The following is a 7,026-nucleotide window of genomic DNA, read 5'->3' as shown; positions in this document are numbered from 1 at the left end:
GCAGAATGGCCCTTAAACCTTCCTACATCTTCCCTTTGTTTTCTAAATCACTCTGGACTTGCTCTCTGCTTTCCCAAACTTGACCACTAGATCATCTCCTAATGCACAGAAATTTGTGCACAGCTTGTGCTGTTACTGGCTGACATCACTCTGTAAATGCCTATCACTTGGTGCCATTAGTTAATTATAAGATCTCACGCAATCTAATAAGCATGGCTATTAGGGAAGCAGAAACATCTTAGAATCACCTCAGCTGAAAAATATCAGATATTATTGCTCTCAGCTCCATATAAACCTCTTGAATTCTATGTACTGTATTTCTGAAACAGTAAATACCTTTACTATTCAAAGCAAAAGCAACCATTCTGAATAAAGCCTATTACTTGCCAGGCAGTGATTTACTTCATGCATGCTTGAGCTGAAATATGCACTCAGACATTAATGCATATTTCGCCTTTCTCACCCCCAAGTAAACAAAACAAAAAACAAAATGTGAAATTAGGCTGGACAGTGTTCGAATTTGTTATCTAAGTATCATAATTGTTACTGTTGCTCAGAATGTGCATCAAATGAATACTGGTCTCCTAACAGGTACTTATTATTCCTGATCCTGTTATGCTGCTGTGATCATATAGTATTAAAAAGGAAAACAGGCTTAACTCTCAGCAGTGAAAAAACTGATTGTGCCAACAATACTGATGTCTAATGAAATAGCTGGTGAAATTTATATGATACCATTTGTAAAAAATTTTTTAAAAATTCCAGATTAGAATCAAGCAAGGCCCTTGTACACAGGTCAGCATCATAAAATCTGATGTTCTGGAATCACAACACAATCAGAATTTTATGCCCTATGTCACTGGTTTATAAGACGTATATCATCTTGTTGGATATCAATATTGAATAGTTTCAGTTGTGCATAACTTGAAATATTCTCATATTGTAGGGATGGGCAAATATGTAGGAGCTGGGTGCCATTTTTCAGATTTGCCAGCAGTCTGAGGGCTGCACTTTCAAAGCAGCATGGCTAAAATTGGTGGTAGGACATGGACAACAATAGGTAATTGTGTATGCATTTTAAATATATATTATAGTACAGTATAATTATTTTATTAGCCTGCTTTCAGTGTACTATAATATATAATATAATTACAGTGCAGTTGTAAAATTATCTCTAATTCATATTTCATTTCAGCCAATGGAAGTTTTTATATCTGCAAACAGAGAAGAAGCATCAGAAAATCGCAGCTCTGTAATTCTTTAATTCTGTGCAATCGCAAGTCAGCCACACTAGAAACAAGAAACCATCAGAACCTGTTATCTAGGAAGTAAGCTAATAACAAGGCAATACGCCTGTGAACTTAAGGATTCCCAGGGCATTTAAGGTAATTTAAACTGATCTGCTCTTTGTTCAAACATTCTGTATTTCCATTTCAAGGTCTGAAGTATGCAGTCTTGCTTTCACTGGGTCTGCAGAGCCAAAGAACAGAAAAGTCAAGGCGTTGGTTTCTGATGTCGGTTCACAGCAGTGATTCTGTGTTTGTTTGTAACAAGTCTGCATGTTAGAAATTTCTCTCTCTCTTTTACTATCTTTTTGGTGACCCAGGTTTATTTTACTGTACCATTTTCAGTAAAAGTCAGGTAATCCCATTACAAAGCTACAGCAGCACAATGGGCATGATGCAAATTGCACCTAAATCAACAGTTTACATTCCAAATTTCCTCTCATTGCACATGAAACATGCAAACCCCCCCCCCCAAATCAAAGCAGGGGCTCTTTCATTAGCGACAGTCAGATGCTGTAGTGAATCTTGTTGCAATGCTATAGACATGCAACATATACAAGCCATTGTGTTTTTTCTTCTCTGCTGCTTTTTCACATGAAATAGAGTGAACTTTTTCTGAGCTAAGCATGTGTTAGTTATATGCTGTCAAATCAGAAAATACAAGCCCCATGGCACAGTGTTACAGCTGGAGTACAGCAGTCAAGCCTCTGCTCATGATTGAAACAACAGCAGACTTAAAGCAACTCTATAGGGCTTTCAAGGTAAGTGAGATATTCAAGGAGTGGATTTACCTGTTCCTCTCCCCGAGTACGTTTCTATGACTGAGCAGGGATTTGAACCCAGGTTGCCAGAGTCCTAATCTGCCACTCTATCCACTACACCAGACTGCATACAAGCATATATAGATGCAGTGATTAACTAATGCTTGCTTCTTGGCCTTTTGGCTAAGATCAAGTGTAGTGAAAAACATTTGAGAGAAATAGTTAGGTCCCTAAAATCTTTTCAGTTGTACCAGTCATTCCAGCAAGAACACCACTAATCCTAAAAGCCAAGTAAAAATAAATGCCTGAACATTTTTTTTCTAAATTTTGGAGAGAGATGGCCCTGAACTCCTGAGTAAACAAAATATACTCTGTTGGCAAGGTCCCTGTCTATGCCCTGCATTGACACCTTTAAATGTTTTGAAACACAAAGTGAAAGTACAGCTGCTGTGCCCCCATTCTTCCATCATTCTTCTTTTACACACACACACACACACACACACACACACACACACACACACACACACACACACACAGAGAGAGAGAGAGAGAGAGAGAGAGAGAGAGAGAGAGAGATTGTGTTTATAGAATAGAATATCATATAACTTTGCCCCATATGTAAGCGTCATGGTTAGCTTTGTGAGCCTTAACTGGGGGTGTATAATGTATAATTAAATATATAATTACGTTACCTTAATTAGATTTCATTAATATAACCAGGGTTTTCTCCTTGCCTTCCTGTCATTTTCCATAGGAGGAAGTAGCTGGGATGCTGTGGCAGGGTCCCATGCTGGTTGAAAGGAAGTGCTATGACCTACACATCTGCCCCTGACCTTTGCTTGGATCAATAAAACTACAAATTGGTCTTTTCTTATCCTTGGCACTTTAGTAATAAAATCTGTATAGAAATGAAATGAGACTCTGGACTTTATCTCCCTGTGCATTGTTGCAAACATAGTAGGGAGTTGGGAAGGAGACTGGCAATGTTTCAGGCGCCAGGCTGGAGAGCTGTTCACTGTTCACAGCATCCCCATGGTTTATATTCAACCCCTGTAGCACATCATTATCAGCTCCGAATCCACACAGCTTGCCAGCATTTACAGAACTGAGAAAAGGGGAGAAAATTTACTTCAGTGCCTTTATGTGGCACATCTTTCTCCAATCTTCCCTTACAACAAGTTTTAGCATAAGAGAATGTGGGTCAATTTGAGAGCAGAGTCTTTTTCTTTTTCAGTAAAACTCAGAGAGATAATACCATTGTAAACAACTAAGATAATTATACTAACACATACTCTTAGAATTATAAGCAAACACACACAACATCTGTTCTGTGTGTCAGATGAAAATAAGATCACTTTGTTTACTGTGATGGTTTGTGTTTCTGTTATCGTTATCTTCCTTCCAAGCAGCTCAAGACATCCCATCATCACAAAAAGGACTGCAAGGTAGACTAGATTTGACATACAACAGCTGGTCCAAAGTCACAGAGTGAATTTCATGGCTGACAGGGCATTTGAATGTGGACCTCCATGATAGAAGTACATTATTCTAACCATATTAAACTGGAATGTTCTTATATACATTTTCCTGTGAAAGTGTATTTACCTGAGACAGGGGAGTAATTTTTAACTTATGAAAATATAACAAATTTCTGTCAAAGGCAGGCATGAATTAATCTGTGGAACATATAAGCATAATTTCACACATGTGGAAGCAGACTTCAGAGGAGGTTGAAGGAGGCTGTGTTGCAGCTGCTGTCCGGAGGATATAAACATGATATTTGAGTTAGTAAAAAAAAAAAACCAAAAACATGTCAGTCTGAAAGCATGAGCAGAAAGCCAGTTCTAGCCCAGCCTGCTGCCTGCTGCTGTCTCCATGTGAAGAAAGAGACAGGAGACACTCCATTACACATGAATCCTTTCTAAACAATTCTTTGCACTTTTGTATGTTTGAATGTGTGTATTATGCCAATAAAGGTATTTAAGTAAGTAAGTAAGAACAATTGGGGGCTCTGAATTTCAGGGTCTCCAATCACTTGGAGAGGCTCCATATGTAGCAGAAGCAGTCATCTTCAGACAGCCCCTCTGCTGTGCAAACAGCAACAGGCAAGCAGGGATGGATGGGAATGGAACTCGCTATCTGCTTCCATTTTTAGATTTACTCCTCCCTTTTAAAAATGGCTAAAGTTTTATAGTTCTTGGGATTTAATATATAGCTGGGATGTAGACTTTGCCACATTGCTTTAGGCCATACTCTTCTGTTAATGAAATGGAGAGAAGCGATACATGTTCCACTTAACTGCACACCCTGAATATTCTTCCATCCTGCATGACAGCATTTAACTGGAGCTCCAGAAATCTCACCAAAGTTCAGTGTTTCTTTCTGCCAGTGATGGGTCAGAAAGCTGACCTTGGGCCATGGCTCCTGACAGTGAGAACTGAAATCCTGGCAGGCAGATGCTTCACTACCCAAAGAGAAAGGCAGGGAAATTGTGCAGCCTTTTCTTTCTGTAGCATCATGTATCTGGTAGCCTCATGGCGCAGTGGTTAAACTGCTGTACTGCAGCCAAAACTGTGCTAATGACCTGGGGTTCAATCCCAGGTAGCCGGCTCAAGGTTGACTCAGCCTTCTATCCTTCCGAGGTCCGTAAAATGAGTACCCAGTTTGCTGGGGGGGGGGGATGTGTAGCCTGTGTAATTAACTTGTAAACTGCCCAGAGAGTGTTTGAAGTGCTATGGGGCGGTATATAAGCAGCATGCTTTGCTTTTGTTTAGCAGCTCTCCCCAGAAAACAAAGATGTAAGAGAGAGAAGGAAAGAGCTACAAAACTTTTGGAAAATCACTTTGAATTATTCCAAGACCAAATGACCTCTCCATGAGGACCCGAAAACAAGTGCACAATTTGACTATGTTCATTTTCATAATATTGTAGTGTGAATCTTATAATATTGTAAGCTAAAATATTCTCATGATACGTATTTTGATTTTTGTTGAAACAACAAGCTATATCCCTTTATCTCCCTCCTCTATTCTACCAAGATATTGTATTTCTTCTTTTTATATGCAAAACATATAGAGGCAAGAACTTTCTGTGCAGCTTAAAATATATATATAAACCATGATACAGGGTTTATGCAGCCAAAATAGCTATGTATGGATACAAAACTTAAAATCTGTGATGCAAGTAATTGCAAATGGCACGTGGTCCTCTCAGTTAAAAGAAGGCATTGATTGCATTGAATTAACTTGATGCTGTAACTTTTGAATTGTAAACTAACTTTTATGCAGAACTGTTAGTGAAAATTGTTGCAGATTTTCTGCAGAATTTTTTAAAAGATATGCATATACTTAAACTTCTGTGTGACCAAAGAAAGAAGATAAAACTTAAAACACAATAATTGACCATCCATATCAATGAAAGCTTTGAAAATTTTTGGCCAATAATACCTAAAGAAGGAAAAGAGAGGCTCTATGTTAGTTAGGCACCCTTCAGTCTCGAAAGACTATGGTAACGTGCTCTCTATGGAGGACTTGGAACAGCGTCTAGTGTGGCTGAGGAGGCCAATTTAAGAGTGACAATCCCTTCCACATTGAAGACAAATCCAATCTGTTCCCTGTCCAGCTCCCTGATTTTGCTGCTTTTTTGACTTCCTCTTTGCCTTGTCCTGGTGGACAAGGGTCTCTTCAAAATGGGAGAGGCTGTGACGCAACGCATGCCTCCCGGCTCTATGTTAACCCCCCTGAGTTCACACATTAATGGGCAAATTGGCTGAAATCCTATGCAGGGTAATTTTTTTTAATATTAAATATTTCTACCTCCCATTCCATAGCCTTCACAAGTTTCTGACAAACCAAGGGATTACTTGGGCTAGAAATGGGTACGACTTAAGTCATTCCTCTTTATATGAATATCTCTGTGCCATGTGTTTCTTCCCCCCACCTCTCAGTTGGCTGGTCCACTCACAAACTTCCATGTGCCACTCAGTTCATCCTCCGTTGCTGGCTGCCCAGCCCAGGAAGGAGTTTGGGCTTCCCTTCCCCACCTCCTCCAGAAGCCAATCACTCAGCCGCTCCGCAGGGAGAATCCCCATCCCACTTCCTCATTCTTCACATGAAGAGGCACAACTTAAGCATGCCCATCACTACTTGAGACTCTTGGGCGCCTTGGGACAGAAGAGAAAAATGTTCAATTCCCCCCCCCCAAAAAAAGGAAAGAAAAATTGTCCCAGCCTTATGCTGCAGAACTTAAATGAACAGAATTTCAGGCAATAAACTGGCCATAAGTTATGACAAATTTTTCATACTGATTTCAAAGAAACCAAAAAGTTCAGATAATTTCATGTGAGTTAAAGATACATAGGTGTATCTGTCTATCTCATTTTCTATATGTTTGGATTTTATCAAGCACAAGAATATTCCATCTGGTTCTCACAACATTTTGTGTATGTTTTTAAAACTTCATTTGAATATGCAAATACTAGCTCATGTGCATGAAAATTTCCCAAATATTTTTCTGGAAAGAAGTTCTATAATGTATCTTTTTTTAAAGTTTTTTTCCTAGTATGGGCTTTTTGTACACTATTTTCCTGAATTCATGCAATTTTTATTCATGGGAGGACAGCATCAGAAAATTGAGAGAAAAGTGAAAATCTGATGTTAATTACATTCTGGTTTGCCTGTCAATTTAGAAAGTATAAATTAGATTTATGTGTAATCCTGTATAACAATGAAAGATCAGGGCTTTTCCCATCATTGCAGAGATGGATTAACAAAGGAGGTGTCCTTTTGCACACAAATCATCCTTTGTAATTCCCATTAAAGAAAAACTCACTTTGTACAAATTGACCTCTTTTTCAACAAAAATACAAGTTTTTTGTGGAAGAAATCTACTCTGTGAATATTTTGCATAGATTTTTAAAAAATTGTTCTCACCTGCAAGAATTCAATAAGTGAGAATTTACTCCCTTCTGTTGCATCCAA

The 7,026-nt window shown here is 38.7% G+C and overlaps 1 long non-coding RNA gene across 1 annotated transcript in view; it reads left to right on the top strand.

Moving 5' to 3' along the window:
- Positions 1-1,201: 1,201 nt before the first annotated feature.
- Positions 1,202-7,026, top strand: part of LOC144588026 (uncharacterized) — a 12,571-nt gene continuing 6,746 nt past the window's right edge. The window contains exons 1-2 of the long non-coding RNA XR_013543330.1: positions 1,202-1,385; positions 2,802-7,026. The exon at positions 2,802-7,026 is cut by the window's right edge and continues 6,746 nt beyond it. This is a non-coding gene — a long non-coding RNA (uncharacterized LOC144588026). The remainder of the gene's footprint in view (positions 1,386-2,801) is intronic.

Source organism: Pogona vitticeps, chromosome 3, assembly GCF_051106095.1.
Source record: "Pogona vitticeps strain Pit_001003342236 chromosome 3, PviZW2.1, whole genome shotgun sequence".
NCBI lineage: Eukaryota > Metazoa > Chordata > Lepidosauria > Squamata > Agamidae > Pogona > Pogona vitticeps.
The sequence above is the reverse complement of the archived record's forward strand: the minus strand, read 5'-3'. Positions and strand labels throughout refer to the sequence as shown.